The 26774-nt window shown below is 36.0% G+C and overlaps 1 long non-coding RNA gene across 1 annotated transcript in view; it reads right to left on the minus strand.

Moving 5' to 3' along the window:
* Positions 1-380: 380 nt before the first annotated feature.
* Positions 381-26774, minus strand: part of LOC114059555 — a 49497-nt gene continuing 23103 nt past the window's right edge. Inside the window, exons 2-4 of the long non-coding RNA XR_003571693.1 lie at positions 22006-22055; positions 19325-19326; positions 381-890 (exon numbers count right to left, since the gene is read on the minus strand). This is a non-coding gene — a long non-coding RNA (uncharacterized LOC114059555). The remainder of the gene's footprint in view (positions 891-19324; positions 19327-22005; positions 22056-26774) is intronic.

Here is a 26774-nt window from a genome sequence, read left to right on the forward strand (position 1 = left end):
CAACAGCCCCCGAACGGCGGAGCGGGGCTGTGTGGGCGCATCGCAGGGCTCAGCGGGCCCCGAGTGCCCTACACTGGTCATTTGAAATTAAAAAAAAACAAACCCAAACCCAAAACAACCAAGAACCAAAAAACACAAAAAGAAAAAAAAACCCTACACAAAAAAAAAAAAAAAAAAAAAAAAAAAAAAAAAAAAGAAAAGCAGTGTCTCAGAGGAACTTGACGGAGCGAGATTCAACTCGGGCAAGCGCTCCCGCCTCGGCTGCGCACGGAGCGCTCGGGGAAAACGTGAACTTTCATTTTCACGCCGCATCCTCCCCCACGCTCCCCTCCGGCCCGAGCTGTGACTGAGCGTAAGGTACCTGATGGCCGGGTTAGTGGTCCCAGCCCCGCTCAGGGATGGGGAAGCCGAGATGGAGTTTAGGGAGCTGCCGAAAGCAGCAGGAGGAAGGCAGGCTGCGGTGCCGCCCGAGCCACTCGCTGTCTGCACTTGACTTGTGCCTGCTGAGAGTCTTTCCCTGGGAGCTCCGCGGACCCTGCCTCGGCAGGGAGATCCAGCGCATCCCTGCCAGCCGCTCCTCGGGCTTTCTGACTTCAGTGTTTTGTTCTGTTTTGTGGGTTTGCTTTTTTTCAAATCTCATGCGCTTTTTAAAAAAGGGAAAAGAAAGCAGAGGCCTGAGACCTGCAAGCTGTTGTTCCCATGACTTCGGGGAAGATTTTTCAAAAGTACATAATGAGCGTCTGGGAGCTCTGCTCCCACTGACTTTCAAAATCTTCCCTTCACGTCTGTGAGCGAGTCATCTTGAACTCGGTTGACTGCTGGCAGACGAGCGTTAGCAGGCTCAGGGCCTAATGCTTTTCATGATTCCACTGCTCCCTGCTAGAGCTGCACTGACAAAAGTATAAGCAGAACAAGTTTTTGAAAGGGAGAGGTAATGCCTTTTTTTTTTTTTTTTTTTTAACTAACTGCCATAGTAGAAAACGCCAAGCCTTTGGGCTCAAAGAACTTAGACCGTCATGGCTACGAAAACTACTGCTACTCAGAAAGTATATAATTCTGGAGCTCCTTAGTGACAAAAGTAGTGCAAGGCAACATGTAAGTAATCACATAACTAATATTAGGCATTTGTTATTATATTTTCCTCGGATTTGAAGTTTGGTATTGCTAAAGAAAGAGATTCCTAATTTTTTAAACCAGGTTCTCAGTGAAAATGAGCCAGATGAAAAAACTTCACTTCGTAAAGCCATTCTATTAGTAAAGCCATTCTATTAGTAAGGAGGAAATACAAATGATTTGCAGTGTATTTACATTTTTGCTCTTCTTTTAATAAAATTACCCTGAGCAAAATTTTCAAAGTGTGCCTTTCAACTGAAAAGAAATATTTTTAAAATTTTTTTTCCTGAAGGCTGTGTTCTTGTGAAAATAAAACTTTGCACTAGAAATAGCAGTGAAAACAGTAAAAAAAAAAAAAAAAAAAAAAAAAAAAAAAAAAAAGATATGATGCTGGTGCTGGTGATACCACTTCTCTTTACTTAGATGAGGTGTAGTTTTGCCCTAAAATAATTCTAGCTATTATTTTTTACCCATTTTTCCAACTGTAGTATAGAAATAAGGTATAGAAGGTAGTATGTCAATATTCTATGATACACTGTTTCTGTGATACAGATGGTATTCTCTAATATGACTCACACTATTGTCCTTTCAGATGTCATTTCATTAAGGTTTTTAATGAAAGTCAAATTTTTACATCCTCTAATATCTAGTTCTTGCTCTCAGATTCCATGCTTAATGCACATAGGCCCCAATCCTATACAGACTGAAATATATATTATTATATGTAAGCACACTGAGTAGTTCTCTTCATTATTATGCTTTTGTATTTCAGATTTAAGAAGCTAATAGTGATATTACATAATAATTGTTCTCAGAATTACTTAGGACTGCCCAAAACATAAACCTAATTTAATAGTCTTGGTTTATGTCTTTCATGCTTATCTCTTAATTTAAATAATGCACAATTACAATAATTTAAGGATCAGAATGGGTAAATATTTAACTGAAAATCAGAACAAGTGAGAAAAGCAATTGCTATAGTGTAAAAATCTGTGTAATACGAGGTGGGTTTTGCATTCCCTGGCTGTAGCATCTGGGAGAGGATGATCAGTTTGTTTCCTCAGTGACTACTGAAGCCAAAAAGTCACAGCAGGAACACAGCTGAAGACAGAAGGGAGAAAAAGGGATTTTGAACCTCACCAAAAGTGATGTCAATTCTTTAGATCAAATTTCCATTCCAAACCACTTGGGCTTATTAGAGTCTTCTCTGCTGTGGTAGCAAATACAAGGTTAAGCTGCAGTTTCTATAATGGACTCCTTTCCTAATGCAGTTTTCATTACAGGCCTATCTGAACACCTCCCAGTAGTGTCTGTCCTATGTTTCAGTTCTTCTCCTCAGAGAGTGCCATTAAATTGTCAGAGAATCTCCTCATACTATAATAAGTGACATGACCAGCATTTGTCATATTAGCTATTCTCTTGTTGCCAGGGGAAGGAGCATGTGCTGAAAACAGTTGAATGTTTTCAGATTATTTTATCTGTCTTTTCTCCCACATACATAACGTAATGTCTTTATGTTAGTGAGGCAAGGTTGAAATAACATGTTTTGTTTTTCAGGCAAGGTGCAGTTAGGTTTCTGATGGCCCTTAGCTTCTAGGCACTTTCATTCCTTAAACTTGGACCAGCCCTTTGAAAGTTCTGTCCCTGGAAATAAGAGCTTTTTTTCCCATTCATTGCATAGGTTCTCTTGTGTTGGATGAGGGAAACTGTTGACACCTGGATCCAGTCTAGAGACTTAGTAGGCTAGGCCCTTCTTTAGGAATCTTGGATTTAGGCCCTGGAGGATCTTGAGATCCTGAATTTGTAAATAAAAAGTCTAGAGAAAATCATTAGAGAGAGCAGTTTATAGTACAACCTATGTTGCTGAGTTGACATCCCCACAGCTTCTTGTACTTGGAGTCTCCTATATGCAGCAGACTTTGTGCTTGTATATACTGAATTGTCTAGTCCAGCTGAGAGGGGGCAAAACCAAAGCAAGGTACTTATCTGCTGAAAGAACAGATGCTCATAGCTAGGAGTGGTTAGAAAGCTGCAGGCTGTCTTCTGACTCAGGCACGCATTGCTTTACAAATTACCTTGCTATGTGTTTCCAAGATTTATTTTACAACTGTGAGGATTAGAGGAATTTGTTGTAATGAAAACTGGCATTGTGTCATTACCATGTAACTTTTTAGCTAGATTCTTTGGCTTGCTTGGGTTCTTGCATGTTATTCCATTTCATCTGGATCAGTTCCTAGGTAACTTAGACAAGTTTGGGGGCACTAAGATGCACCCACATAATTATAATAATTGCACACCTACATATTATTCTGGTGTGTATTTCTGTGTTTGTATTGTATGTGGGCATACAGCCAGTGGGAGTTTGAATTTTTTTCTATTTATTTTTCTAGGTTGAGCCCTGCCTTGCCCCTGATTTTCATCCAGCCTTCTAGATACCTGTTATAGGTTCACCTAAGCCTCCCTTCAGGCCTCCTCTGTAAATTTTGTATCACTTGAAGTTTAAAGTTTCAGTTTAATAATCTACTAACTGTAGTTGGACATTCTCTTTCATGTGTGAGTGTTCTACTTCTTTCTGTAGTCCATCAGTTTCTGATTTGCCCTGACAAATAAAAGATTTGGGATTGCTTTTGCAATTTCAGTCTGCTATCAGTGATAGACACTGTAATTTAGAAAAGACTGAAGTGGACATAACTGACTATTGTACAATGAAAACAGAGTTTTGAATTTGCCAGAATAGACCTGATCTAGGGATGCTTCTATAGACTGTAAAGACTGCAAGAAGCGTGTACTGGCTTAGAACTTGCATATAGTTTATTAGACTTCCTATGAACCTGCAGATCAAAAATAAAATTGGGGTTTTGTTGCTTTTTTACCTCCTGATTTTTCAGTAGCACACTTTCCATTTAGCTTTTTTTTTCAGCCACTAAAGTGCTGAATGTTGCATAAAAACTAATGATGTAGTTGTCAAAAGGTTGAATTTACTATATTTTGTTCGCATCTTTTAATATTGACTCCAACATACCTATAGGCCTGACTCATAATAACGAAGATGTCCTTGAGGATTTAAGGAAGGATTTGGTATTAAACTTAGGTTCTGTGGCAAAGTTTTGCTAAAATGGCCTATCTGTAACTTCTAAATGTTTTAATATTTTTGTGGATTTAATGGTTGTGAAAAGTGCTGGCTTGGTATCTGTGAAAACTGAAGCCTATTCTTTATTCATGGATTAATTACAGCAGAGCAGTTGCCAAGTGATCTTCTCCACAGTACCCATGAACTTCAGCCTTGAACTGAAGAGGACTCATCAAATGGTGAGAAAATAGCGTGGTTGTCATGACTGCTAAGTTAGGGATGCTCTATTATTTTTTTCTCCTTAGCATTGATTCTGTTATTTTAAAGGTATTGAAGTTAAATTTTTGTAGGTTAATTTCTGGGGCCATAACCTAATTTCTCCTCCACCCCTCATATTTCAGCTGTTAATTTTTCAAGCTTTGCTTTCTTCCTTGCTGTCCCTCACTTTTCAGAAATAATTGTTAGTGATACCCTGCATTCATTAGCTCATTTCTTTATTACTTTCTTTAACCTTAGTCCTGTGCAGGTACTTGACACTGTTCACATGAGTAGTTTTATCAGCAGCACTTCTTAGAAGAGTGAAGTTCAGATATGTGAAGCTGTTTAAAAGACTGAAGCTTAAACTTTGCAGATATGTATGCCTGCATTTAAATGAAATGCTGCTGAAATGAAGGGAGGAGCGAAGGATCTGAAAATGCTCTTAGCTAGTACTAATTTGTTTGCTCTTTTGCTGTTCAATTTATTTCTTATAAGACAACTTGATGAAAGTTGTTCATTTGCTTCTCTAGTTTCCCAGTTTCTGGGAAATTTTGAACTCTGAGCTTTACAACATTTATAAAATTTTGGTAGTGCTCATAATTCTTCTGAGAACAAAACATTATTTTATTTAGCCATTTTAAGAAAAGGTAACTGAATCTACAGAGGAACTCATTTTCTCTCTAATTCACTGCCTTATCAGGTCTTTAGTCTTCCTAATAATCATTAAGTAATGATTTTTATATGTATGGATTTATTAAACATATATCATAAAAACAGGGAGTTTTGTTTTTTTTTTTTTGGCTATAGATAAAGGATGGAATAGTAGTAGCAGGGGCTTGCATGTGAGAATATAGTTGTTGAGCTATTTGGGCTTTGTGATAATTTAGATAGGTGACAGTTTAAAATAAGAGTGCACACAATGCAGTTCAGGAGACAGATTACAGTGATCAGAACTTCACAGAAGATGCTGAGAGATGCCCCAGGCCTTTTTTGGTATTTCAACAAATGGCTCAATATCTGTTTCCCTTTAGTAACTATTGTAGAGTAAGAAGTAAAAGGGACAGAACCCTATTAGTGGCTTATGATTTCCAGTTTTTCCTGTTGGAATATGGATTATTAACCCTGTTCCAGCTGTTTACCAAATTGAGTTTGGAAATGCCGGTGTGTTTAAATAGTCAGGAGAGATGGTGAACCCTTTATACCAATATCTAAACTACACCCTGTGTTAAGAATTACTTTAGTACTGTTATCAACCACTGAACTAATTTAGCCTTTGATGGGGTTCTTTACCATTACATGTTTTAAAAACAAGGTTTAAAACTTAAGCCAGAAAGTAGCAGCAGTTTTCAGGCACAGTGCATTGAGATGTAACCCAGAGGTCATTTATTTTTAATACAGATTCAACAATCTGTTTCTTTGTTCTTTCTCAGCCACATTTTCTGTAGTTTTCTTTTAGGGGGCTGATTCTTGAATTAACTTTAAGCACTTAACTATTTACATTCTGCTGCATCAAACAGTTAATCTTATATTAAGTTTAAATACTTGCATGAGTATAGCTTTTGAGAGAGAAGTCTGAATCCACAGTAGTCTTTTACATCTTGTGCTTGACTTTACCTATCTGGTAACCAATAGGCTGGATCCAGACTAGTGCCGAAGGGTGAGTCTGCATGTTATTTGGGTAAGGAGTTGGGGCTCAAATTTGAATGTATGCTCAATAGGACTGACACAGTGAATGATTACAACATCGTTACTTTTATTTTCAAATTTAAGCACTTTAGTTTTTTAGCTGAACACAGTTTAGATACTCCAAATGCTTAAAGTTAAATGGTTCAAGGTAAGTGGCTTTAAGGTTTTCCTAAAGCATTTTTTGAATTGATGTAGTTCTTTTACTGCAGTAGAAGAAGAGATGGGCCAATCTCAAAACAGTTTTGAAAAGCTCATTTTCATTACTCTGCTAAGATTATAATTTTGTTTCTTTTATTCCATTCTCTTTTGGTTGAATCACTTTCACTTCCCTGACTCTTCTTATACCCATTCTGTCATGCTAACCTTTCCTCTAATGTCCAGTTTTCTATTAACTTTTCCACACTGATTATTCTTTGCCTCTCTTCTTTTTACTGGAGTTTCAGGGAGGTCATTATACTTTTTCACTTTCTTTCCTTCTTTCATCAGTTCCTGGAATCCAGCTACAAATGAAACCTTCTGATTTCAAGTATGTCTTTTGGTGAGAAACATAGAAGTCAAAATTTAGTGCTGTATCAATAGAAAGGGTAAGCAGAGTATTGTGGATGCCATGTATAGAGAAGAGAACTGGGATTTGCATATAATTAAAAATTATTCGTTAATTTGGAACACCAGTATCTGCATCCAGGCAGTGAGATCAGAATTTTAGGGTGATGCTTTAAAAATCACTATATTTATTAAAAAAAACCAAAACTAAACCAAAACAAAGCAAGCCCATACAAACCACACCAACCAGAAACTCTACAAAAGCCCAAGTATACTGAATAGACTGAATAGTCCAGGTACACTGAATTAGACTTTATGGCACTGCTTCATGGAAATATGTATCACTGAACTTTTCTTAAGCCTTAGGAAAGACAGCATGGAGTTGGAAGAGAAGCAGGGATCTCCATGAAGGGCAGTCAGTTATACTCTCGGTAAGTTAAAAAAAAATAAAAATTGTATTTCTGTTAAATTTTCACTTTTATGAAGCAACCTGTATTTAGGGCCCTGTTCACTGTGGCAAAACAAAGCCAGTTTTATTGAAACACTCTCTACATTCTCTGGATTCGTTTATGCTATCACCACATAAAAATCGGTTTTGTTATAGCTGACTGTGGTATAACTCCTCAATGAAAACAGTAAGTGACATAAGAATCACTAGTTATTTTCCCAGTGATTATGCTACAGTGTTTTCATGCTAGTTTCTGAATAAAACAAGATATGTAGGATCACATTATCTCCTAATAATTTTTGAATCCACTGCTTAATTTCAGCTCTATTTGATATAGAGTTAGAGGTCACAAAGTCAAGTTTCTGCAATTTGAATGAAACTTAGCAGCTGTGAGTAGAGAAAGGACTCAAATTAGTGCCCCCAGGGTAGAAAAAGCTGCAGCATGGACTCAGATATTTTCTGTTCTGTTCAACCTGTTGACTTGCAGGTCGGCATGCTTGGTTGGTCTGCCAGTCAACACATGTGTAGTTCAGACCTAGCCACATTGTGAGCTGCCTCTTGTTCTCCTAAATGTCAGAAGCTGGAATTTGAAGAAATCTGTTAAGAAAGGAATGGGAAAACAGCCAGGCTAGGTTCAGGCCGGGGTTACTGAAGAAATGTGTTGGTGGCACCTACAAGCATGCTGATAAGTAACTAGACTTCGTTACTTCTGCTAGTCATGAAAAAAACTTGGTTTTGCCAGGGCCTTCTAGTCTCCCAAACCACTTGAGAAACATTCCATTTTATGGTAGTTTCTATACCTGAATTAGAAACATGTTTTTCCTGTCCATGTCAGAGAAGGGAACTGTTGAGATAATTTCAGTATTTGATTTCTTTGACTGTTTGGATGTTACCTCTGAGCTACTCTTAGGCTGTCAAAATTGTAAAACTGTGTTTTCAGCTCTCTCCAGAAACTGACTGTAATTTAGACTGCTGCTCTCTGTCCCTGACCCATCCTACAACCTACACTCTTGGAACAGTACAGAAAATACGCATTGTATTCCAATTAACTTCCATTGTGAAGAAAGATGTGGAGCTAGATATAGGGATAGAAAACCATATTGGGATCAAGCTGCATCAGGTTACCACATTGCATTGCAAATTGGGAAATGCTAAATCTGTAGCTGCGTGATTTTGTCACAATTGTCCTGAAAGGTCTAGTTTGTCCATTCATCTCAGTCAGTGAGAAATGGGATTACACTTGCCAGAGGTACTGCTTCACTCACCATGTAGGCGCACTAATTTGGCACATGTCTGATACTTTTAAACTTTCTGTGCAATGTTAGACAGGGGTCAAGATATTATACTTTTTAAACAGAACTTAGTGCTGTATTCTCTAGAAAAGTTGAATTTCTCAGAGTAACAGAAGCCTAAGAGTCATGCATATGAAATGTAAAATTTAAAAGCAGTAACATGAGAAGAAACACTGCCAGTTCATTACTGTAAGGTAACCATCCTGAAATTTCAACTTTTTGTTTGTCCTCCTGCCCAGTTTTCAAGCTGGCAGCAAGGAACAAAAACCTGTGATACTCTTTTCCTTTTTCTGCTAATTTTACTTTTGTTTTTTTCATGAAATCAGAGCCAAGAGGAGACCAACTCATCATCACCAAAAAAAAACACAAAACAACCAAAAAGCCCCAAACCAAACCTGCATTCTGTTTTATGAAAATTTTGGTTCTTCTGTTAGATTCTCAAATCTTTTCATTTGGTTCTAGATTTTTTTTTTTTTTTTAAATATCATTGTTTCTCAAATGCTATCTGTATTAAAAGGAATGTTTTCTGCATGTTTCTAGGATCTATTGGTCATTCTTATAACCCTTATTACCAGTAGTCTTGCAGTGTCACCAGTTAAATATTATTTAATGGAACCTAGGGCTAATCTGCTTTTAAATGGTTTATAATATATAAAAACATTGTAACTTAAAGCGTTTTCCTTTTAAACATCAATATGGATGTGTTTTTAATAAGAAGAGTAGGGTCAAATCATGAATGTTAAGTTTTGTGTGAGAAGCAAAATGGTGGTATATTCTTGTTTAACATTATGTTGGATGCTTCCTATGTCTTAAACACTGTTTGCTAAGTGCTTAAACCTAGCAAACAATTAATTATCACTGATTTTCATGAGGATTTTTTGTTTCAAAAAGCTGCTCCTTTTTAGTCTAAAAATGACTAACACTAAATGCTTTTCATTATGTATTTTCAAAGACTTTGGTCTTGGATGCTTCTCTGTGTGGTCAGATACTCTCACAATTATGCACACCTCAATAAATTCACAGGCATATCCTATGTCCCTAAAATGGGTGTTGTGGGACAGATTTTAAGAAGGCTTAAGCACTAAAAAATGACTTGCGTAATAGACCAAAGAAATTAGGATGATTAAGTTTTAGAAAATAATAATTAAAAAATTATATTTCAAGTGTGTATCAGTAGAAGCTCCCATAATGTGCTGCCACTACATGTAAAATCCATAAGCAATTTTAAGCCAACATTCTTTGAAGAATAAGCTGAAAATTCCAATAAATAATATGCAACTTAGAGATGTATGGAACTCCTTTATTATGTGGTAAATGCTGTGATAAAACAGGCTATCAATAGGTTTTGCTGCATGTTACTAATTTTATTTTTTTTTAATCTTGGTATTTTTGCAGGTGTGTGGAGGAACAGGTCCTGTTCTCGCTGTTGTTACTCCCACATAGGCAGACTGTAATTGATTATGTGTGGGTAGGGCCTTATTGAAATTCAGGAGATTCTGCAGTAGTGCGGGGTTCTTTTTGTGAAAGTTCAGTTGCAAGATCAGGACCCCACTGTGACTTCTAACTGTGAATTCTGTCAGTGTATCATTGATTGTGCTGGAGCCTGCCTTTTGGGATAATGTATGTATTTTAGACATGAAGTAATCATAAAACATTTCTAATTAGAAAATGATTATAATTTACATGCATTCTTTTAATTATGTTTTTTTGGCAGTACCAAATACTATATTCCTCAAAACTTCTTAATGGCACTGAGACTTTGTGGATAGTTGGTCACATGAGAAAATTCAGCTGTAAGTACATTGAAATGATTGATTTTTTCAATAGTTAGTCTGTACTGTATGATGATAAAAAAGTGAATCAAGAGGTTTGACTGATGTCAAATTACTTCAGTTCATTTTAGAAAATGTATACTCGTTAGAAAAGTATACTCGTTAAGGATTTCATTACTCTTGGGTAACTCAGCGTGGAAACCTCAAGTCCTTCTATACTGCAATTAGGTAGAGAGTTTTAATATGTTTATTTTCTTTATTTTCAGAATAGCATGTCTCTGACTTGCTCTGTGTTTTCACCCATAAACATTCTGAAATGTATAGCTCTATAAAACCTTTTATATTGCTAATAGTTGTGTAAATATTGCAAACTCATTTACTGAGATAATTGTCTTGTTGAGTTGAACATTGACATTTTAATAAATATACACTTATACTCCTGTCAGTGTAACTTGGTTAAATTTAACTGAGCTAGCATTATGAGTGAATTTGATCATACATGCTGATTAGCTAAGTTTTAGGCAGGAACTACATATTACCCATATCATATATCAGTGGATTCACCCAAAAAATAACTATAAATATCTATGCTTGGATTTAGGAGGAAGTTTTTTTCCTGTAGCTATGGGTACAGTCATTGCTTTGACTCCTATTTTTATATACAAATGAGCAAAAACTATATGTAGGGGTTTCCTGTATAACAAAAGGAGTATTGTAAATTATGCCCTTTTTTATGATGTTGTATTTGCTTTCTGGTATTCAAATTCAAGAATGTTTTCAATTGTCTTAGTGTCAAAAAAATGGAAAAACTGGAAATGTTACTGAATTTCTGAATAATTATCAAGGGGCTGTAAACATCTAGAGGAGTTGTGTGTAAGGACAATTAGAGATTCTTTCTCATGGAGCAAGGACACAGATAGTAATTGATGAGCGAAGGTTTAGGAGGACCGGATTATTTTTATTGCTTGGCACAAGAGCAGAATGAAAGGAAAGTAATTTGAAGAACGAGCATGACCAAAGAAGAAATCAGACTTGGATCAGAAGCAGACTAAAGACTCCAATTAGAAAAAGAAAACAAAAACAAAACCCCAAAGAAAACAAAAAAAAAAAGACAGAAATTGAGTGGGAAAAATACACCTGAAAGGAGAATTAAATGCATAGCTATTGGTATTTTTAATTGCACTGAATATATGGTAGATTTAAGTTTAAAACGTTTGGTAACTGCTTTTCTCTAAGTTTTTGCTTTGGTTTTTATTTCATTTTCTGTTGGAGGGAAGAATAAGGACTTTGAAATTTTGAAGAAGATGCATTGACTAGTTGTGAATTACCTGTATAAACTGGGGATTCAAGGTGACAGTTACGACTGAGAACAGAGGACTCTGGGTTGCTAAATAACATTAGTGCTAAGCAGAAGCTGTAATTTCTTGTTCAAACACAGAACTTAATAATTTTGATATGCATCATCTTCTTCAGAAGGGGAATTTTCAGAGTTCTAGTTTAAAAATTTTGATAGTGATTCTTTTGAGATTTTGCAATATAAAATGAAATGCAGATTTCTCAATATGCAATAAAATTCTGATTTGAGAACATTGGATGTTTCATTTTGCAAAAAAAAATCTTGATTGGCATAATTTAAAAAAAAATGTTTAGAACTATTGGTTTATTGATTTTACCTTTTGAGCCTATTTGCCATATATTCTTACTTGCATTAAATTGAGTAAAAGAAAGAAAAGCAGAGGGAGATTAGGTGATTGCAAAAAAACCCCAAACCAATCTAAACACAGCTCTCTAGCTGTGCTCTAGACCAAAAGAAGTGCTTCAGAATAGATCTAGTTTCAGAGGAGAAAAGGAAGGAAAGTGACATGCCAGTGAGTGGGGTATGAGGAATCCTCTGGATGTTTCATCCGTATCTGATATTTTTCGCTCATCACTACTGATAGGCAGGTCACCTGAGTGTGACTGCTTCACCTTCCCATAATGGCAGCTTCCCAGTACTTTGAGGGAGATAGTGTTGGGGCACAGCTCTGTTCTACCTGCAGTAGTGCTGCTACAAATGCTTGGAAGAAAAGGAACTCTGAATTGTCTCCTGCTACAGGAGGAGCTGTACCAGCTCTCCACTACTCGGTGCTGCTAACCTCTGTTGTTGAGCACCTGATCTGATTGCTTCTTTGGTTTAACCTATGCTGTGATGCTGTAAAAGACTGAAACCAGGAAAAAAGCAAGAAATTAGGTAACAAGAGAAGGAGATGATGTTTTGGAATGTAGGGAGTGGGCATTTGCTGCACAGCTATACATTGTGTGGGCTTGAGAATACCTCAAGAGCTGAAATGCTGTACTACAGCAAAGAGTAAGTTTCCTTCTATGCACTGAGAAGAAAGAGCAAAGGAATGTGCCTGAACATTAAGCATTTTACGTGTAAGTTTGTGAGATCTTTTTCTCTACTGCTGTTTGGCTTGTATCATCACTGTCCTGTCTTCAAACTGGATTGTAGCATGTCTTTGTGTTGAATGAGGCCCTCCTCATATTCTAACTTCATGAACATTGTTTTTCTTCAACCCTTGAAAGTCAAAACATAGCAGCACAGATATCTGTAATAAGTTAGTAATAAATGTGACATGAAAGAATTTTCTCATTTCACAGTATTTATGGGAAAAACAATGTTTTGTGTTTCATATACCTCTTGTTTTCCAGTCCTAATAAGATGTAATGCATGAAAATTTTCCTCAGCAGTGCTCTCAGTTCTTTTTTTCAGTTAGAATTATTGGTCTTCTGTTAGTAGTTTTTTTCATATTTAGGTTGATGCCCTCAGAAAACCTCTCTGCATCCTGTATGAAAGACACTGTCATGCTATCATTTGTTTTGTCATCAAATCTAGTAAATCTGTAAATCTGCATTTGGGAATCTTCTTCCAGTTCTTTAAGGATGGTCATTCTTCTCCGTCAGATAATTTTATTTTTTCAGCCAGGTTTTTCATGGATCATGTCTTTCTTGGAAAATCTCTTACTTTTGCCTTGACAAATTGCAGCCTTGCCATGTTTGTTAGCTAGTCCAAGTGCTACGCTACTGTAAATATCATTTTCCAAACTTACTCCTTTGGTATTTTCATTTTCCTCCTTCAGTTTAAAGCAATAAAGATAAGATATGTGTCTTTATTTTCAAGGCCCATCAAGACTACTTCTACCTGATACCTCTCCTTCAGTATCAAGAGTTTGACTCTGGTTTTGATCAACATAGGATGCCAACTTCCATCATTCAGTCATTACATTTTCAGACCACACTGGATATTTTCTCCTCGGCTGCCTCTCGTGTATTGGTTGACTTCTTCATAAACAGAAGTGTTCACTATCTTCCTTTAAATTTCTTCTTAAAAGTTTTGTATATTGTGAACCTTAAAACAATCTCACTAGACAACAGATATATTGCAGGTATATTAATGCCAACACGTATCACAGTAGTACTGTGTCACTGCATTTTTACTCTGCCATAATTTCTCTGTTGTCTCTTTATGTAGAATTTAAGCACATCTATATTTTGTTTTGTGTTTATTCGGGGTCCAGCATAATGTGAAGTGGTCCAGGGTGAGGCCTTCCAAGATTTATGGTAATAGAAATAAATAATAATGAATACCCGCTGGATGCTGTAGTGTAGCTGTTGGATTCTGTTGTGCCTAATGTCACGTCATGTTTAATGCAGAAAGAAGGTTCTCCAACTAGAGGCCTCACAAAAGGGAAAGAAGTGAGTTGCAGCTAACAGAAAAAATGCTAGCCCCAGAGGCCTTCTCAGCTGTCAAACTCAAATCAGTAGCTACTGACATTATATCCTGAAAGCATCCCTCTATTTTCTCCATAGCTGTAAGAACAGATTCTCCCTTCTCATATAAGGAAGTAAATGCAAATATCACAAAGTTCTGCAGTGTGTGCAGAAGGTTAAAGGACTTTTTATACTTCCATAGCATCCTGAGTTCATTCCCTTCCTGACACAGCATCTCTTGGTACAGAAATCTTGAATAACCACAACTGTGCCATTTATCAGTCTTTTTTTTTCAAATACCATTTGATTTCTGTTGAGAAGGAACTTAGACTAGTTTTTATTTGGTATGTTGGCACATTGCTATCTCACAGTGCTCTGTTTCCATTGTGTCCTGAGGGTAATGATTCTTCAGAGGAGTGTTAAGGATGAATTCCATTAGAAATTCCCCAGGTATGTCACCCTTTTTCTGTAAGAGAGTCTGCATGTAACCCTTTACTTTCTTTCAAAGGGACAATGAAATGTCAGTGTATAGGTCATAGAGAGATGATGAGATGTGTAGTGCTGGCTGAAATACAGATGGTAGATTAGACTATGCAGACAAATGGTACTGTATGTACCAAAGAAATTATAGTCGAATAATTTTATCAGAATAAACAAAAAATGTAATTAGCTGAATAGGAGAAGTTTAATAAGGGTTTAATAAGTTTATGGGATGGAGACAGTTGTGAAATACTGTGGGAGATTGGAGAGGCTGTACAACCCAAAAGCTTGATTGTAGCAAGAGTCCTTGGTAATATAAGTATAGACTGGATAAACTTAACATTCTACTACATTACGCCATCTTGCACAGGCTGTGTATTTAGATATCATCAATAACTACTTTTTGGGCAAACAAGGTAGAGAATCCAGAAGAGGAGGACAGCCCTTGATTTGGTCAAGATCAGCATAAAACAAATAGAAGAACCATTCAGTAGTGAGATATCATATTCAAGTTTATCACACTTGTAGGAGAGAAAAGATTAAAATAAAATGAAAAAAAAGGCCCAGTGTTGTGTAAAAAAGGACTTGCATACTAATGAAGGTACAGTTTAAATAAATACTAAAAAATTCACAGGGGCTTTGTTTTCTGAGTCCAACCCAGTTGAATAAGAATTATCTTACACAATTCAACAATAAAGGAAAATACTAGAAATTAATAGAGCTTTTTAAAAAAGTTAAAATCCAAGCAAGCAAAGCAGAAAAGAGCACAATTCTGGCAAGTTAAATGTAGACCTATTATAAAGTAGAATAAAAAGATTTTGAAATGCAATGGGCTAAAATTCTAAAAACCAAACCCTATTTTTTTCAGGTGTAAATTTTGTTAGTAAGGAGGTAAGTTTAAGAGATAGTTGTTGTTAAGGAGAATATTGAAGACAAAGCCATCACAGAAAGAAACAACTGAACTCAGTGCACTGGCAAGATTTATGATGGAGATTAGGGATATCCCCACATAGAAATAATTTTTTGTAAGAAATAGTTCAGATTTGAAATAGCAGTAAAAGATGTTTTATCAAATTGATTGAATAAACATTAATAAATTGCCAAATAACATGTTCATTCAGTAGTCCTAGAAAAATTCAGAAATTAAATTGGTGAGCCATGCACTGTGTTTTGTAATCTGTCACTTAAATTAGCCTTGATAACAGAGGAATGGAAAATAATGAATTTGACCCTAGTTTTAGAAAGGGCTCTAGAGATGGTCGTGAACTAATGGAACTAAAAAGTCTGGCTACCATGACAGACAAAATGCCGGTAAATGTGATAAAGAATACCATTAATAGGAATGTGGATAGGTGTAACAGGCGATCATCGTCTTGGCTTTTCTAGAAGTACTTTTGTCTTAGAGCTTTGCAAGTTATTTGAAGGAATCAACAGATTCACAGGAAAGAGTGAGAAAGTTTTTAAGAAGTTCTGTAACCAAAGACTGTTAACAAAATGAAGTGTAGAGTCACTTAAAATTCTTTGTGGATTAGTAAAGTGTTAGAAGATAAGGAACAGTATAGTGACTAATGAGCAGTTTTCACACTGCCACCTCACAAGGGTTTGTACTGGCAGTTTTTCTGGTCCACCTGTTCATAAAACAGTCTGAAAAAGTGATATAGATTGCAGGTGATAATAGGAAAATATTCACAGTTGGAGTGAGACCTATTGTTGACCCTGAAGAGCTGCAGAAGGATCTCACAGCAGGACCTGTGGTGATCCAGGAGCCTTGGCTGTCAGAGTGGCCAGATATTGCTGACCCCACTGTTCAGTCATATCTATCATCAGAGAGAGGCAGTGGCTGTTGGATTACAGCAGCCATCACACCAGAAACTGTGAGCTCAGCAGGCTGTGACCGGTTCTGCCACTCAGGAAGGCAGGGACTTGTAGCTGCTCTTTCTAACAGCAGGAGCTGCAAATTGAAGAGAAGATTCTTTCTCTCTGTTTCTTAGGGTTTCACAGCCTCAATGAGCCAAAAGTACAGGTTTTGAACCTGGAGTCCTGCCTGCCACAGGATTGGAATATCACTCTTACTGATCGGCAGTATCTTGCTGCTGTGAGATGCCAGGGCTCTCAAGCCACCTTACTGGGGTTTGCATGGATTTTAGCAGCTCCAGATAATTTTCTAAAATCATTCTGTATAAAACTGATGCTAGCAAAAAGTGACAAAATAGTATTTGAAACAGAGGTTTCAAATGACGTGCTGGTCAGGTTTGAGCACTGATGAGAACTGTATATGATATAGAAAAGAATGACTAAGACGTATGGAATAACTCTGCTGCAGGGACAATAAATGGATCAGGATTCCTCAGTTTGGAAGAATGTTGACTGAGGAGTAGGTAATGTGAAAAAGGTCTCTAAAACCATGAATATCTGGAAGGGGGACTATAAATCTCCTTTTAATAGGGAACTGTAACTCCTAGTTTCTCATAAGAGAAAAACAAAACGCCTTTGGTCAGTGTATTGTTTCATTTAGGTGGTCTTTAGGATGACAAAAGGCTGCAAAAGAGTTTTATCTACGATAGTTTTGTGGATACATGTTTTCAAGTGCACAAAACCCAACAGTTTCCTGGTCTTGAAAGCTCCACTTATCACAAACCAGTTGTGGTAAAAATCTAACCTGTGCAGAATTATAGCTTATCTGTAAATAAGTAAATCTCTAAATAAGTCTGTTAAATCCATAGATGTTTTTTCTTGTCTGTCTTTTCCTTTATCTGGCACTAGCAATATTACAGATGGGCAGATCAGTTTTACTTCTTTTTACAAACGTTTGGGCAATGGAAAATACCAGTTTGCTGCTACTTCACAAATTAAAAGCAGTAGCAGGCCCTAAAATTACTCCCGTGGGAAATCAGATAAAGAAGCAGAAGTGTTTCACACAGCAAGCAGAAGGTCCAGAGGGATGGAGTAGAAGACATGATTGTACCTTTGGAACAGCTGGAATGGTTTCCAAGCTGTTGTCTGCAAACCCCTGCTGGACTCCAAGGCTGTGGTGAGTTGAACACCTGTTTGGATAACCCATAGTTAATAGTGCTTCAAATAGGGTTTCCAATTAAAATTTTGGTCAGGTGGGTGTGTGGTAGTTTTTGAAAAATGCTAAGGACTGATAATGATCTGTTGTTCCAAAGAAGATGGGAACTGCTGTACTGGGGTGTGTGGAAAAGTAGAGAGCATGCCCCGCTTTCTCAGCTTTAGACTGGTTGCATGCCTCTCTGCCAGAAACAACGGCAAGAGGTTCCCAGAAAGGAGCCAAGAAGAGCAGCCTGGTAGCATTAATCCTTCTGGCCCCATCACACATTCCCTAGTAACAGAACTGTGGGGTTCTTAATCTTTGTGTTATCCCTAAGTATCCCTTAAAATTCTTCACTAGCCTGACTTTTCCTGTCTACTGCTGACTAGTAGATTTAGTTTCCTGAGAAGTGAGTATAATTTTGCAAGTCTTGGATCCTCATCAGACAAAGATTAAACTTGTCCACTCCACTAGATTAGAATATAGATTCATCTTTGAATTAATATTTGGTTTCTCAATGCAGAAAAAGAGATTTTTACAATTTTCTGTTCTGTCATTATTAACAGACATAAACTTTCCGTATGAGTATTAGCATGCCTTGTATTTGACCAACTTCCTCCAATTACCTTGAATGGTAATCTTACATTGTAGAAAGCTTTTGTGTCTTCGTATCGTGTCTCTTACTACTTTTTTTTCTGCTATTGAAAGTTTTCTAGCATCATAAAATATTTGTATTTAATTGCCCTTGACATCCTTACTTCCTATTGTCCTGAGCGTCATACAAGCACATCCATAAGTAATTTGTCGAGATGTTATCTTTTCCAACATACTGTGCATATTTATGTTAGGAATTACGGCAGTGTCAAATTTTAGACACACCAAATTATAAGCTGTATTCAAATGGTATAAATATGTTTATCTTGAAGAAATAATTTGTTTTATTTAAAATTATTATAGTGCATTTTATGAAATTTAAACATAATACTGGAAACAAATGTTGTTGACAGTAGTGTTTTAAAAGGGACTAAAGAAAGTTGGCAGGTGACCATGTTCTGTTTAACTTTTTTGTGTTCCATATTTCTTACTCATGTATTGATACATATATGAGGGGACTTGTGCATGTTTTGTATTATCTTGCTAAATAACTGTTGCTAACTTATATGATTCTGAAGTTGTCTTTGCTCAGGCTTGAGCTACTAGAAGAGGGGAATTTTTGTCTTGTACCAGAAAGGAACATGTAAGAGAGGAGAGAGTGACTTCTGTTATAGTGTAGAAAAAGGTGGTTTCCTGGTGTCATCTGTGAGTGACAAGAGAGAGGGATTCATGAGTCTAGACAAGGCATATGGGTACAGAAGCAGTGATGGGGTACATAGGTAGGTCTGGGGATGAGTGTATGTGGATGAAGAATTGGAATAGGTATCAGAAAAGGAATTTTTCCAAGAGGTGGAAAGATCACAGTTGGATAAATATACTGGGATCAGTTGGAAGTCACTTTACTACTGAACATGGCTACAGCTCTCTAACTGACTCTTGCTCATTCCACACCTGCCCTAGCTACACCCTTCCCCATGTCTTCTGGAACTTCGCTTTCTTTTCCAGTTCCTGCACACGACCCTTTCGAATGGAAAACCTACTTTTCTGCTTGCTCCAGGAACAGTTACACGCAAAGGTACAAATGGTCCTATGAATCTCTCTTATCTAAAGCTTCTCTTCTGTCCTGCTACACTTCTGCCTCCTGTGTATGGGGTTCTGCACTGCAGATGCAGACAGACAAATCTTAGAACAGAATCATAGAATCATTTAGGTTGGAAAAGGCCCTTAAGATCATCAAGTTAACTATAAACCTAACAGCACAAAGTCTACCACTAAACCGTCTCTCTAAACGCCATGTCTACACATCTTTTAAATTCCCCAGGCAGCCTGTTCTAGTGCTGGACAACTCTTTCAGTAAGGAAATCTTTCCTAATATCCCATCGAAACCTCCCCTGGCACAACTTGAGGCCATTTCCTCTCATCACTTGGGAGAAGAGACACCTGGCTACAACCTCCTTTCAGGTAGTTGTAGAGAGTGATAAGGGCTCCCCTGAGCCTCCTCCAGGCTAAACAACCCCAATTTCCTCAGCCACTCCTCATCAGACTTGTGCTTCAGACCCTTCACCAGCTTCATTGCCCTTCTCTGGTGCTCCAGCACCTCAATGTCTGTCTTGTAGCAAGGAGCCCCAAACACAGTATTGGTCGTGTGGCCTCACCAGTGAATACAAAGGGATCCAAATGAGATGCTGTAGAAGTGCTGGGTACAAAAATAATAATGTTTCCATTTTCCAACATACAGTTTGCACCTTCTTCAACTGGGACATGTCCCATCATTTGAAATCCGCTGATCATAGATTAATTAATTTGTTCCTTTTGCCTGCTTCATGTAATACTCATAAGAATGTGATGGGGGTTTTTTCCACATGGTGAGTTATGACTTTTAGATAATGTTTGTTTTACTAGACAGCAGAAAAAAATCTCAGGTTTCTAAACCCTAGTCCCTTTGATTTACATTTTTCTGTGATCTATGACCTTCCTAAAAATAAATAACTAATTTCAGTGGATTATTGCACTTATTGGAGACAGGTTGAAACTTATGAACAGTATGGTCGCTTTTCTTAATTATTACTTTCCTGATTCCTAGAAAGTTGTTTGTGAAGACTAAAGAGTCAGCAAAAATATTGAAAGCAATGTCCTAGAGCATTCCTTAAATGCAAGGCTTTTCTAAAATGCAGTGGGTTTTTTTTTTGTCAGATATTTTAATCAGTTTTAAGCTTTTATTTAACATTTTCGCTTCTTAATATTGATTATGATTGCATATTTATGTCTATGACTAAACTTAGCATGATTTCTGCTCAAGTTTCAAATTCAGAAATTAATTGTCCTTTCAGCATGTGACCATACAAATAGATTATGTACCAAGATGACCATAACAATAGTAAAATAAAGCATACTTTTTTTTTCCTTTTTGTTAGAGGGTACCTTATTTTAATAGAAAGCTATTCTGGTGTTTCTTTCTTGGGCAGATTTCTATAGTGCATATAGAGATCATTCTTTTAGTTAGTCAGTGTTGGTCCCAAACAATTGGCATTACTCTCGTTGCTTGTCATGTGTCATTTTATCTTTAAAGACTGCAGGAGTTCATGATTCCTGAGAGGTAACACCTTGAAGTTCTGGTACTATCTTCTACAAAGTAACTTGCACTGAGCTGACTTCCTGTTACCATGTCAGTGAAACATCAAATGTTGATACTATCTGTGAAACAGCATTTGGTATTATGGCTTTTAAGCAACTTGAAAAAATATTCTAACAATGGATTTTGTGTTTTGAGGAGCTGGCATCTAAAAATGTACGTAGTGGATGCTGGTAATAAATGTTTAGGAATTGTTACAGGAGAGAAAATATTTACATTTGTGCACAATATACTAGTCTTAACACCAGATTTTTATATCCTTTTAAATATAATAAGGTGGTTATAAAGTGTTTAAAGGCATAAATAATTTCATTCATTGAAACATTCAGTGCATCATTTAGAATGGCTGCTAAAGGAGAGAAGTGGACGTGCACTTCTCTGAACAGCCAAGCATAAAAATAAGGTAAGAGATAATGATATAGTTCAAATCAATAAAAATCATCATTATGTTTTGCTGTATGAGCAGAGCTCTTCACAGAATGGTGATTTCATTCTACAACTACAGTTACCTAAATAGATTTTCATTGCTGAACTTTATTCTGATGATTTATGTATTTGTTGGAAATGAAAGAACACAAACACTCAAAATTTAAGCCACTGATCTTCAACCATGCTAAAACCTTTCAGAACTTGGTATTTCACCCCAGGATTGGATTCATAGCCCTTTTAAAATTTGAAATTTCAGAAATTGTGCAGGTGAGCAGGAAAAAGCAGGGGGAAATTATTTTCCCTTACAGAAGGAAAGATTAGAAAAACTTACTGAACATAGTAGAAATAATAGGGTAAAAGGGAGGAGTCAGGTAAGTGTTTGCACTAATATTTTGTATTTAGTGCTCAGATATGTTATGCTTTGTGCTTGCATGGAAAACAGAGCAAGACTTCAGCGTTCTGACTAACTGCTGTGCTGAGTTGTACTTTACTCACTGTGCATTTTTATTTTAACATGGTTTCTTCTAAGAAAGGCTTTAAATTGACTTGCAGGGCCAACCTGAATCACAAAATGCATTATTCTACTAGAAAATGATGACTGCTTCAATGTTCTGTGTTCCCAGGTTAGCTCTTAAAAACTCCATTATTAGACATGACAAAATCAAAGCCATTTTTTAATATGTATTTCATTTAATTCTACTCTCTAGCATTTGGGAAAGAGTGCAGGCAGACAGACAATAACAGTTAGGAATGGCAAAATTTATATGTAAAACCTAATTCTAATAATGCTGAAACTGAAAATAGAAACTGCTGATTAATTGTTCAGCAGAACTAGGCAAAGTCAATCCATTCATAATCAAATGTAGTTGTAGAACAATGGATTACTTACGTTGGCATTTGTTACAGGTTAGACATCAGTATGTGGATTTCATCCATAAGCTGTAATAAAATAAAATAAATTAGGAAATTGCCAAAAAAGGTTTAATTCTGTAATTTGTTAGTTTATGTGGTTAGTTACTGCATTATTCCTCTGAGTATATATGGTATTACAGCAGAATAAATGTTTAGGGAAATCTTGTATTTTTAACTAAGCAATTAACTATTATTCACACAGTGACTGTAACTGGTCTTCATGATTTACCGTGCAAAAACCCGTTTATTTTTTAACTACAGAGATAAGGACCTCCCGTTTTCTTACATTCACCCAGTGGTATGCTTAAAATACCTTAACTGTCCACCTGAGCAACACTTTAGTGTAACTGAGGTCTGAGCAGATGTACAGCAGTAAATGTACATCCCCTCTAAAACTGCCCCATTGCTGACTGGAGTGGAAAATGGGTGGAGCAAGGAGAGGCCTTATGGTGCCAGTTCACAGTAATTTTTGAATGGTAACATCTGCTTTTTGGAATATAGTGTATTAATTTCTGCTGATACAGATAGGTCTACGTAAGAACTATTCTACAAATTGCTATGCGATAGGTTTCCTGTTCCTGTACCACGTCTGTGTCACTGGGCAGCAGTTTTTAAGGGCACCCAGGGAAGATCTGAATACTGAAAAACTGACATAACTGTACTGTTCATGTTCATTCATAAAACTTTTATAAGTTCTAAATAAGAGACTTCATGCTGTATTTTATAAACAGCCCTTACTGCAATGTTGTGAATGTTGCAAATATAGAATCCCAGTGATATCAAGCTTTAATTTTTATTTGCAGTGGATAAACATAAAGCCCCAGAAGTACTTAATTAGTTCTAATAGAAAAACAAACTTCCTTTATTTTGTTAGGGTCGGTCTTCATTTTTATGCACAGTGTAATGCACACAAGTAGTGTTCAGTAGCAAAATATTATGCAGCACAAACCTATTACATGGTCTGTGTGGATGAAAGTCACTTGTAAATTTTCCTTGTTCAGATTAAAGGAAGTTGAAAATATGCTGTATCTCACTTTAATCCAGATGCTGTTACTGTAAGTGTTCAGCTTGAAGATATGCTGCTAGGTTTGTAAATACCTAGTGAACTTCACAAAATTAATTACATTTCAACTATGTTATGCAGAGTCCAATATTCAGACCTTAGGATGGGATGAATCGCCCTCTGGAGGTGCCCATTTCAGTCTATTGACATCACAGGAATCCTGCTCTGAACTGACTAGCTCAAACTAAAGTTAAGTGAGTGGGCTGTCACCTTAATTGAGGAATAACTGAGCATTTCATAATGTACTAGGTCTTTTCTCTGGACCTCTTTAAGACTGGCTGCCTTATTCCTCACCTTTTCTGTCAGTATTCTTGTACTATTTCTAATATGAATAAACACAATTGTTATGGTTGCCATTTTCTGTGTATTTTGTTTTTCCTGTCCTTTTTGATCTTATTATCTTATCTTTCCCTGTTTTTTTTTCTTTTCCTGACTCTTTTTAGCTACCATAACTTCTGAAGCTTTTCACTTGCTACCTCTCTGACAATCCATGTCGAAAGTATTGTCCTAACTTCTGACGTGAAACATTGCTGACCCTTCCTTTGATGCTGATACCAGTGTTTTGTGGGACTGATAGTACTGTAGTGAAGACATAGAAAAAGAAGAATATGGCACTCATTAATTTTTTTAAGGTTTTGAATAGTCAAAAATATTGTTCTTCTGCCTTCATATAAAATGTGCTGGTTTCCTAATGTAATTGTGATTTAAAGATGTTTGTAGAAATGTAAAATCAATGTGAAGAGTATAAAATCCATATTAAAGACATATAGATTTAATAAAATACAGCATTAGTCTTTATTTTAACAATTGATTCCTACATGGCTCACTTACAGAAAGTGGGGGAGTTTTACAAAGTTGGGTGCTGGTAAAGTATGGCTTTATAAAAGATGAAATTATTTTCTTTCTCCCTATAGTAATATTTTCTTGATTTATATCCTTCTCTTGAGTTCTCTGTCTTCTCCCCTTCTCTTAAACTGTTAAACTAAGTCTCTGGTTCCTTCTGTTAAACTAAGTTTCTGGTTCCTTTCTACACTGGACTCTCCTAACTCTTTTGGTTCAATATCGGTACCTTTGTTCTAGTACATATGCATCCATTTGCCTAAAATATTGCCTTAAGCATGATCCTATATACTCAAGAATATATATACTTCTAAACACTGTATGCATCTGCTATTTTAGGACTTCCAGTAAGGAAAAGAATAAACTTAACAATTCAGAGACAGCATTTAAAGTTCTTTATGATAAATGTGCCTTCAGAAGATCAAAGTACCATGCTTCCTACATCCATGGAATAATAATTATGGATAGAGATAAACATTCCTGTAAAAATAAAGACTTATGGTACTTGTTCAATATAGGAATGCTAACTTAAAAAGAGCAACTGAATAAAAGCAAACATCCTGTGTTCATAAATAATATGACAGAAGTTTTCAGATTTTACTTGCAGATAAAGAAAAATGCTAGCGGAAGGAGTACTTTGTATTGATATTAATATAAGGAGTTAAAAAAAAAAGACAACTAAAAGATATAGATCCATAAAAATCAGCAGAATTTTTGAAAATCACACTCTGTTATAGCAGAAATAGTAAATAAAAGTTTTTTTTTCTATGGAGTAGCTACCTACATATTTTATTAGCTATACTAAATGTCCTTTAGATAATGTGAATTCTTTGGATTGCAATAAAAGGAATACCATGATAAAACATAGTGTTTGTCATCACACAGTTCAGAACTTTGGCTTTAGGTGGGTAAAATAACTGAAGCCTCTTCTGATACTTACAGTAATTTTCAGTAATAACAATAGCAGTAATAATAGCAATATGCTAGAAAATTATTGGAGATGTGAATGAGAATGTAATTTATGGTGCCTAAAATTTTTTAATTAATGTAGTTACAGGCAGGACTTTTGCATAATTTTGAGGCCATTAAAAAAGCACCTTCTTTGCCAGATTTGTTTACTGGGCGTGAGGATGACAGTACAGACAAGGATTAGAAAGCAGAGGCAATTTGGAATCTCTAAAACAGTTACACTAAGGATAGAGTTTGTGTTGAACAACAGTAGCAGGAAGATTTTTGCCAGAAGTTGCATCAACTGCAATGATTTTTTTAAAAAAGAACTATATGAAATCATCCATAGAAAAAGAAAGAATATTAAAAACTACGTAAAATCTGATAGGACTTTCTGGGGTATATCCTCAAATGGTATAAATTGGCATGCATACAGTTAAGTCACTACTGCTTACTGAAGGTTTGTCCTTTTTATTAACTATATAATGCAATACAAATCCTGAAATAGTCCCTTACTTAATAGTCGTATTCATTTTACAGCAGAGTAGTTATGGAATGAGGCCTTAGTCATCATGAGAAATAATACAATTCTAACAATGGTGTACTATTGTTAGAAGGAAGTACATGAAACTGACTTAAATTAGTGTAGTTTTAGAAAATTAGTTTTGGGAATACTGTATTGATATAACTTGTTAAGTTATGAAACTGTTGTTTTACAGTACTTGTTTAATTAGTACTACTTGTTTAATAGTACTACTAATCTAAAATTTAGACTTGTAGTTTGAAGATAATAATATACTTTGTATATTTTTGATTTGCAATTTTAGACTGATAATGTCTCAGTTAAACAATCAATTAGAAAGTCTTTATTTTTAGATATATTAGGAACAATGAGGAAAGCTTAACTGGAAATACTAACAAAACAGGAATGATTTTTCAGCAAATGAGTAAGTGTAACCACAGGGAAACATCTACAAGAGGAGAATAAAGTTGAGTGAATTGCTACATCAAGATGTGAAAACATACTTCATCTATTAAATCCTGCAGGAAATAATTGTGAAAGAATAAGTCTTTCTGTTCATAAACACAGCTTAGGTACAGGTGGTCTTGAGAGGTGCAGTACCACTACAAATTCCAAGAAATGTTCTTTGATCGCATTACGAACAGGTCTGGCTAAGACATAAATAGAAAATAACTGTCAGTTGCTATATAAGGCATATAAGTGAGAGAAAGCATAATTTATAAAACAACCACTCTGCTTGCAGGTCTTACAATTCACATGGCTGGCAGATACAGAAATAATTTCACAAATGAAAATGGAAAATGCAAAATCCATGAAGATTTTGTCGAATGATTAATTCAGTTGCCTTTCTCTAGGTTTATGAGGGTCTCTATGATCATCATATATGTATACAGACATATTATATGTATGTTATATATAGATATGTTGCTATGTGTATGAAAATATATGAAAAGTTGTAAAAGAAGTATTTGAGTTAGATGCAAGAGGTGTTTCAAAGTAGGTTACAGGAGAATATTTTTGTGTAGTACTTAAAACAACTGGAAGAAGTAATAAGATTTAATTCAGTCCTGGATCTGATAGTGATCAGGTAAAAAAGAGATACTAGATCCAAAATTAAGATCTTATGACTGTACAAATCTTCTGGTTTCGTAGAAAGACCAGAAAAAAAACATAAACATATCGTGAAAATCACTGACGGGAAGGTAATGGGTTTGAAGAGTAATAGCAGAAAGCTGGTTCAGCAGTAACATTGGAATAGACTAAGAGGAAGATTCTGCTGTAAATAAATGTTTAGTGAAGTATAAAGTAGGCAAAAACAGAAGTGGAAATGGGAACTTTAGGCTTGCCGTCATGCAAAGATAAAATGGAAGGA

This window comes from Empidonax traillii, unplaced genomic scaffold (genome assembly GCF_003031625.1).
Source record: "Empidonax traillii isolate 1590-97213 ecotype Southwest subspecies unplaced genomic scaffold, ASM303162v1 scaffold232:size1090087, whole genome shotgun sequence".
In the NCBI taxonomy this organism is placed as follows: Eukaryota; Metazoa; Chordata; class Aves; order Passeriformes; family Tyrannidae; genus Empidonax; species Empidonax traillii.